Below are 9,767 nucleotides of genomic sequence, written 5' to 3'. Positions count from 1 at the left end.
GTTTGTTTTCCTTGCTCTATTTTTCGACAAAAGCATAATTTTGGCCCTGGATTTAAGTCTATCTTCTTGATTAGGAATGGTGGAATAAAAGATAATCGGCGAAAACTAGGAGGAAATATTAAAAGTCACCAGTATAATGTTCAGCACAAAAATTACAACATTGGCTGGGAATCAGCTTTTGAAATCTTGAAAAAGCAGACCGAGAATTCAGAACTTGAAAAGTTAAAAATAAAGGCATTTTAGTGGTATCAAATTTTACGCTGTGTCCTGGACGTAACTCTCCATTTAGCTTGGAGAAATCTAAGTTTTCGAGGTGTGTTTACAGATTATATTTATAAAAAAATGTTAATGTTGCTTGGAATATTAAGATAGATGGTATCTTTATTTCACTATTATGATCATATTTGTGTAGGTTCATCAAGCATGTTAGACGAGGATAACAATGATAATTTTTTAACCACCCTTGAGCTGTTGGGGAAACACAATAAGACACTCCAGTTATATTTAGAATAAGTTTCTCGACGACATAAACAAGGAAAAATTATGCAAGCGCACTATTTGAGCTAGAAAACTCAAAATAAGTCTATTATGGCATGTGGGGAAATTGTTTTCAAAAATTTTGACTGAGGCATCTGGACTGTATCTTTACCAAACGTCTCAAACAAGATGGGGTGCGCGCATAGAGGCTGCGCGGCCATTATCGAAATGACCAAAAGAAATGAAGTCATTACAATTTCTTCAAGAACTTGATTTAGAAGATAATCAACTGACTTTAGTTAAGGCGCACAAAAAGTAGATTCAATTATTATAATTCATTGTCTTGACTTCTATCTGGCTCAAGGCTCTCTAATGTGTCAACAATGTCTACCTCCATCTTCAATCAGAAAGCATTTCTATGAACAACGAGACAAAGTTTTTAAAGACTCTAATTGGTTATCTTGCCCAACTAAGTTCTTCTTGGCCCCAAATTCTCCAAGAAGCGAAACTGGTTGCATCTGGGTTCACTTCGTTTAGGTTTTGAGGTGAACGTATTAAATGTTGCTTTTGAAAGGCTATTCCAGCAGATAAGAAGCAGAATGGATACAGCTCAAAGACAACAGACATGCTTTCACTCATTTAGTGGTCTCCATCTCCTTCTAGTAATAAAGAAACACTTTGTCAGAATGAAAAATGAATAGCCCAGGCAAATCTCTACGTAAATGGTGTAAAAGAAGAAGAGTTGATTAAAGAAATCCGCCATCTAGATGTTCTCAAGCTATCAAATTCTTTTAGACAAATAGAATCTCTTTCTTCTATCAAATTGCTCAAAAGAATATACAAAAAAGGTCTTTATTCAATACTTCCTTCAATCTGCATTTTGCTTGACATTTTTATTACAACCCCGGTTTCAGTAACTGAAGGAGAGCGCTCTTTCAGTAAGCTTGTTCTAATCAAATTCAAATTTCGATCAACTATGACTGAAGAACGCCTTAATAACCTTATGGTGATTTCAATTGAAAACCGCAACGCCAAGACTTTATTGAACGAAAATGTCATCTTAACTTTCGCAATAAAGAAAGCCCGCAAGGCCCGCAAAGTGAAACTTGTGTGATCTGACTAGTCTTCATATTTAACTTTTTTTTTTGCTGAAATATATAATTCCATTAAATGGAATTATATATTTCAGCAATTATAAATTTTAAATTAATTAATTATAAACTTTATCTTAATTTATTTTATATTTTCGTTTTATCATATATAACCAAGTTCAAATATCGAGTGTTGTTATGTGTAATACAATATGCTTAATAAAAAAGTAAATATTGTTTTCATTAAGTTGTAATGTGATAGTAGACATAAAGACAATAAACAGCGAAATTCATGCTTAATTCAATATATCTAGGAATCCTTAATTTGGGGCACAGACCAAAAACTGCCCCCTGGCACCGCAAAGTCTCTGTGTGGTTCTGGACGTCTCAACTCTACAAAGATTGCTGGAATATTGCAATAAAATTTTTGTGAGCGAGTATTATAACTGAACAAAATTCTGGTCAGTTTTTTTGATTTAAAACTTAACAAAATAAAGTTGCAGATATTTGCAACTTTATTTTGTTAAGTTTTAAATCATGCAGATGACACGGGTTTCAAAGTGGAGGGGCACAATCGCCAATTTCTAAAAAAAGTCCTTTATATCTAGAATTTAAAAAAAAAAAATAAAATGAAAAAAATAAGGTCCTTTAAAAAAAAGGTGTGGGGGGAGACAGGTGCTGCTTAGCCCCCTTCCCCCCCCCCCCGGGTGTCGTCGGCGCTGCACAATATATTTTATCATAGGACATCTTATAATAATATATTGTGTTGATATATATTATGTTGATATATTTTGCGATGACCTGCTTATATATTGATGTATATTATATATTGTAATATGTTATATATTGATATATTCTAATTGTATATATATATATATTGTTACATGTTGTTATATACTGTTCTATGTTATATATTATATACTATATATTGTTATACTTATACATCAGTGTATCAAGAAACAGGAGGACTTCTTAAACGAGTTTAGTTATAGCAAAATTTGGAAAAGATAATATGTGACACAAAGGCAGTAAATATTGAAGGATGAATGGAAACATAATAAAATTGTAAAATGCAATGACTATCAGTGATTTTAATAAACAACAGTACATCGGTTTCCAACTTTCTATTCTTGAGAAAACATTATTCCAACTTCATTAACAAAATTTGCTTTTAACAAAATACTTGTAGATGATGCGCTAGATAATTTTAATAACTTGCTGCAGTTTTACATCCTGAATTTTTGAAATAAAAAGTGCTAAAAGTTGAAGATATAGAGATTATTCTAAAATATGCGATTGAGCACTCTGTTTCTTTAAAAGAAAGTTACAGGTGTTGTAATGTAAGTGTAAACTTTCTCAACACAATCTTTTGTAATTACTCGGCTATATAACACTGCTTAATTCTAAGGGTTTTAGGTTGAATTTCAAAAGACATGAGTTTTTTCTTCAAATTCTATTAATATGTATATGTACGAGTTGGAATGTGTTAAAAATAAGATCGAAAGCGTTCCTTCTTAGTCTAAAATTGATATTTTCCAAAAATCCAGATAGCAGTACTTAAAAAACAATATCATTTGTATTATTTTTTCTCTTATTAAAAAAATCATTGAAACCCTCGTGACCATCCATTATCTTTGTCTTCAAAATGTGGTTAATTTAATATATAATAATATCTTTAATGATTTGATGACTTTACGGCTTACGTGCAACTAGAAAAGTATTTTTGGGTCCATTATATACATTACAGGTTCAAAGCAAAATAAAATTAAATCAAAAACTTTTCTTTTTTTAATTAAACAATAATATCATATATATTATATAAGTAAGTTAAAAAATTTGAATTTAATTAATTTAAATTCTCATAGAGCTATAGGTGGAAGCAACTTTTTTAAGCTTCAATCCATGGTTTTTGTTAATCTCTGCGACAGCATAGCGCTTCAATGTTTCTGTTAAATTTTTATGTACAGCATCGGATGTTTGCTCTGAAAAAAAATCCAAGAGCTTTCTGACTCCTATTGAGAAAATCTACAAGGTGGTATTTTATAATATGGAATGTAATATATATATATATATAATGTAAATTATGTTAGTGTATTTTACAAATAGAGTGCTCAATGTTCTTAAAGAACAGAGCAATAATAAATTAGTAAAAAACACTTATCTAACTTTTTTCTTCAACTTGAAGTTTCACCATTGCTGGATCATCAGGAAGAGAGGAGTAATTTTATATATATATATATATATATATATATATATATATATATATATATATATATATATATATATATATATATATATATATATATATATATATATATATATATATATATAATTATTACCTTTTCTTGGGTAACAATTTATTGTTACATAAATTGTTACCCAAATAGAAACTTCTGCAGGATTTCAATGCAGGGGTATAACTGAATTAGTGTTACCAGCATCATTTTATCTAATAATTTGAGAACTTTACCACAGTTGGGTCCGTCCAATCCGCCACCATTATAACCATGCCACATTACAGTATTTTGTTCAAAAAGGATTTCAGGCCCTCATTAACCAAAAAAATGTCAACAATTTTTGTCACAACATTCTCATACATGTGAAGTTCCGGAGAAGGAATGATATCAAGAATAAATTTTCTAGGATCTTCCTCAAGCAAACATGGGTTAATAACATTATTGAATAATTGTATAGTCTTATAAGAATATCCTGCATCTTGGTACAGATAGTAATCTGAACTTAAGGAGGCAAAAGTTCTCATGCCACCTGATGAGCTTATTGTACCAGTACAGTAAAAACATGTTTTCCACCATGACTATAATAAAATATTTGATTATTTTGAGATTTAATGTTTTAATAGCCACTTGTAAAAATTAATAAAATTAAGCAAAATCTCTTACTGATATGCCAAGAAGTACGTTTATGAGCTTTAGGTCAGAAGCCATAAAATATTTGAGCTGATTTAGATTAATTAATTTAGTAAGCATTCCAAGATTATGGTTATTCTACTTGACGTTACGTGCTAAAGCCAGAATTATCACCTTGTTCACTCCTGAGTCTTTCTCGTTTCTATTTTGCTCCTCTAATTTTGTTTCATCGAAAATATTCATTATAATCAGAAAATTAATCATAATTGAATAATAATTCTAATTTTATTTCTTTTATTTGAGTAATATAAAGTAGGTTAAGTTACTAAACCTTCAGTTAACCCTGTCTTCCGTCAAATCCAACTCTAACAATAGTTTTCATAGGATCTAATCTACATAGAGAGCAGATTTCTTGAACAAGTCTGGTGAGATCTTCAATGTATACAACATCTTTCAACACTGAGTTTTCAAGTTCATCTTCCTTTCCATTTAAAAAAACAATTTTTTTGTAACTGTAAAACTTATCTTGAGCATGAGACTGCTTCATAACCGTAGCAATTGATGCTTTTCAACACCTAATTGTGAAATACCATACTGTAAACAATGTGATATATTAAATATTATAGATTTTTTGAAAAAATAAATTAATGTACTGCCGTTTAAGTTATGTTATAAAATATTTAGACACCTAAACAATCAAGATCTTTTCGTAAATCTCTAAGAATATCACGAACAACATTTTCAGGCAGATCATGATTTTTCTTGACATCAAATATTGTATCAGTAGAGACTACTTTATTTTTTTGGAGCTTTGGTTTTAGTACTACAGGTAGGAGTGATCCTCCTAAAATTAGAATAAAATATTGCAGAAAGTCATTATAAATAAATAAGAAAATAAATAAAAATCTACCAGTGGATAATTGTAAGGAATTTTAATTCTTTACTAGAAATTTTAAAAAAGTTGAGGTTATTTGCTCTGACATCTTTTCATCCTTGGAAAGAATAAGATTCTTAGCTTTTGAACAGCTGATGTTCTCGTGCATGGGTGTCTAATGCCCTTTCCAACTAGTTGAAAACAATCTGTTCAGAATAAGTTTAATCTTTTAATGCAGAGATTTTCATTTGACTCAAAGGTATAATATCTTTAGTTAAAAATCTTGTGGCTGCGCTTGTTTGATACCATACAACAAATTGGACATAAGCATCGATCCTCAGTTGGAGCAATCCTTCTTAACTTTATAAGTAACTCTCTTCCAATTTTCCAAACCTCTTCTATCATTTTTACAGGCTTTCCTTGCTGTGAACAATATTGTTTGTATTTTCAGTGAAATATTTTAGAAAAAATTTAATAAATATAATAAAATAATTATAAAATATAATAACCTTTTTGGCATAGAGAGCATTTTTGCAACGGTAATAAAGTCCAGTGGGAAATGCATTTATATCAAAACTGAATCCTTCGTGTACATAGCCTCGAACTAGTGTCACCAATGACGACGTTCTGCAAAGAGAGTAGTTGTCTGTTTTGTTACAGCAACAAAAACAATCTGAATCTCTGAACTCATTATAATTTTTTATCCTAAAAAGATGAGGCATTTGATATGTAATATTTATCTACTTTTGTTGTTTTAAAAATAAATGTTTGTTAATTAAAAATGTCATAAAAAGTAGTTATAACTTTTACAAAATAAAACAAAAAAAGTTGTAAAATTTTTTACAATATTTCTAAATAAGTTTCAACCGCTTTAAGAGCTTCATTAGTGAAACTTTTTAAGTTATTATTATATATTAAGTTAACCACATTTTGAAGACAAAAAAAAATGAAATGTCACGTGGCTTTCTATGATTTTTGTAATAAAAGTAAGCTCAAATAATAAAGTTAATATTGTTTTTTAAATGCTAATTTCTGGATTTCAGAAAATATCAATTTTAGGCTAAGAAGGAACGCTTAGAATCAAGCAGTGATTAACACTTCGTTGTCATTTTTAAATGACAAGTTGAACTTGAATAACCACGCAGTAGTTAAGCTAGTCAGTGATTAACTTGATCTTTTAAACCATGGCTTTGCAAATTACAAAAAAGTGCTGGAATTTCATATTATCCATTTAAAATGTTAAGATAATTCAAGCTGACATAATTATCTATGAAAACTATTAAGTCAAAATTGCTCAAAAAAATAAATTGCTGTTCTATTGGTAATTAAAAAATATTGGTTGATGCTTTTTATGAAAATCTACTTTTAAGATTATTGACGTTTGAAGGCAATTTAAAATTTTGTTCTAAAAACTCCTGAAAAAACAAGAAGAAATAAGAAAACTTAAAATAAATATTTGCCTGTGGTGAGAGTTTTTCTAAGAATAACTGATGCGCCATGAATGCTTAATATCGTCAGACCCTATCAGAGGGGGGACCATTTGAGCCTGAGTTCAGAGCCACATGGACCATTTGGCCTGAACCTCCAATTTTGTTGGAACCTCGCATTTTCAGGATACATTTTTTTAACATCAAAATAAACATTAAAATAATAATTCTAAATTTCTAATTGCATTAAATTATTTAACTTAAAGTTGACTCAGTTGAGTTAAGTTTAAATTAATTTCATTTTCATAATTGCAAATTTTCAAATCCAAATCTGGCATTATAAAGGCTACGTCATGTAATAATATAATTATATAAAATTTATTATGTTTTCAAATTTAATTTTTTTTTTCAGATACCATTAAAATGAAGAGAAAATTTGAGTGCAAGTGGTGCATTAAAGGTGCAAGTAAAATACGGCGCAGGAGAAAGTTGGCTGAAGAATCTTGCACCAACTCCAAGAAAATATATATCGTTTTTTAAAAAATCAAAAAATACAGTTCTCAGCTTGAATCAGCGAACCAATCTCAAATATCAGTGCCAGTGGTAACATTGAAAATGAAGTTGTTTGCTTGTTCTAATCACAGAAGACCTATTTTCGGAACAACAACAAGCAGGAAATTCGAATTTTGTTAACCAGAAACAGGATGAACCCGAAATCTCATTTCAGGAAGATGCAAGCGCAAGATTGCTAGTGCAAATGAAATTCGAGATATGGAACCAGAGGCAACAGATCAGACTCAGCAAGGTATTCCGGTCCGTGTTCCGGCCAATTTTATTGACATTGGGGTTATCAACAAGAACAGTTCTACTCAAGTGAACTCTTTTTTTAAGATTACTTGCTTTAAAATTCCATATTGTTTAAAATTCTAATCACCATGTATTTCCATATCGTTTAATGAGTAAAACTCTTTGCAAATGGAGAAACATGTAAAAGAGACATGTAAAATGTAAACATGTAAAAGTTTTGCTGGAGTGTTGAAAAACAATATTTGCATTTTGCACCTGTTTTCTTTTAAATAAAAATGCTGCAAATGTATTATTTTTTTCTGGTTCTACCGGATGGGGCATTACTAGAGGTTGGAGGAGATTGAAAGATTGTATATCGTTGCACAAAAATTCAATTTATCACAATGAAAAATATGTTTCATGGAAATCTGCTAGTAGAACAGCATTACGTGAAAACTCAGTTGAAAATTTCCTTTAATCTGAACTCAAGTCTGAAACTGAAAACTGGGAAAAATTCAAACGTTTTCTAGATGTTATTCTTTTCCTTTCTAAACGTGGATTAGCTTTGGTTCAAATCAACAAAGAGGTAATTGAGCGAATGGAAATTTTTTAGATATTACTGAGCTTCTAAGCAAATATGACCCACTTTTTTTGACCCACTTTTTTTGACCCACTTTTAGTTGAACATGTTTAACGTGTTAGAGAATCACAACAGTATAAGCAGCGAATGCAAGCTCGTTATCTTTTAACATGAATTCAGAAAGAAATTATTGATATTTGTTTTTTGAAATTGAAAGCAAAATATTTTTCAATATAGTTTAAGCTACTCCAGATTGCTCGTGGAAAGAACAAACTAGTCTGGTTATTCGTTTGTTAAAATTTTAGAAAATTCAAACTCGAGTTTGAATTGAACTGAATATCTTAAACTGAAGATCTTCAGTTGAAGAAAGTTTTTTTATTTGATGATTTCACACAATAAAAAAAACTGAAAGAGAAATTGCAGCTCGAACACTAGAAATATTAAAAAACTTTAAAGCTGGATTTTGAAGCCTTCATAGGTCAAGATTATGACAAAGACGCTAATATAGCTAGAAAGTATAACGGGGAGCAAGCGGTTTTGATAAAACATAATCCAAACTGTTTTCTAGCTGCAGAAATCACACATTTAATTTAGTTGGTGTCGACTGCGCTGAATCATGCAAAGAAGCAGTTACATATTTCGTAACAATTCAGCAAATGTACAATTTATTCAGTAGCAGCCCTCAAAGATGGGAAATTCTAAAATAATGTCTTCCTGTTTAGTTGCATGGTATGTCCAAAACAAGATGGTTAGCACGGATTGATGGTGTTGAATCAGTTGCACAACATTTGAATTCAATTAGAAGTGCTTTAAATGAACTTAGAGTGCTACAGTTCAGGATAATACGGAACTCAATGCTATTCAAAATTATGTTTGAATGCATTTTGATGTCATCTTTTTGGATGAAACTACTCACAATGACTCATCAGACAAGTCTAATCATTGAAGCACGTCATGCTACTCTTGATGTTGATTGTTTTAAAGCATATAAAAAGATGTTCTCGTTCGACTTTAAGACAAGAACAGTTGAATGGACTTGCTATGCGGAATATAAGTTGTGATATTGCAAGAAAACTAAATTTTTCAAATATAATTGCTGCATTTTTATTACAAAAAGCAAGAAAGAGATTCTTGAAAATTAAATAAAACTAATTCATTCTGTTTTATATACATATAGCGCATTTCTTTTTCATAATTTGACCATAATTTACTTAATCATTAATAGTGATTTGCAAATAATTACCTATTGAAAAAAACTAATAAATAAAAATCAATGAATAATTAATTATGTATAAATCATATATTCGTGAAAACTGAATAGTAACATTCACGATAAAGTAACAGTAAAACATTCCACTCATACGGTTATACCCTCCCAGTCCCAGGCCTCTCTAAGAAATGTGTAATTAGTAGACTAGCACATTTTTCGGCTATTTGGCTTGCTAAAATGCACAAAAAGCGCCACTTCTGTGAGTGGCGGTCTGTTTAATTCCCGGTGGGCACAGGACGTAAAAAAGACGTCTTTTAAACGTCTATTGAACGTTTTGGACGTCTTTTGAACGTTCAAAAGACGTCTTATTTAGGTCCTGTGCCCACTGGGTTAATTGCATTTATTATAAAAGCTACAAATTTATGTGGTCCCGATCTATCTGAAGACTTAAATTG

Source organism: Hydra vulgaris, chromosome 05 (genome assembly GCF_038396675.1).
Source record: "Hydra vulgaris chromosome 05, alternate assembly HydraT2T_AEP".
NCBI lineage: Eukaryota > Metazoa > Cnidaria > Hydrozoa > Anthoathecata > Hydridae > Hydra > Hydra vulgaris.
This window is presented reverse-complemented; position numbering follows the sequence as displayed.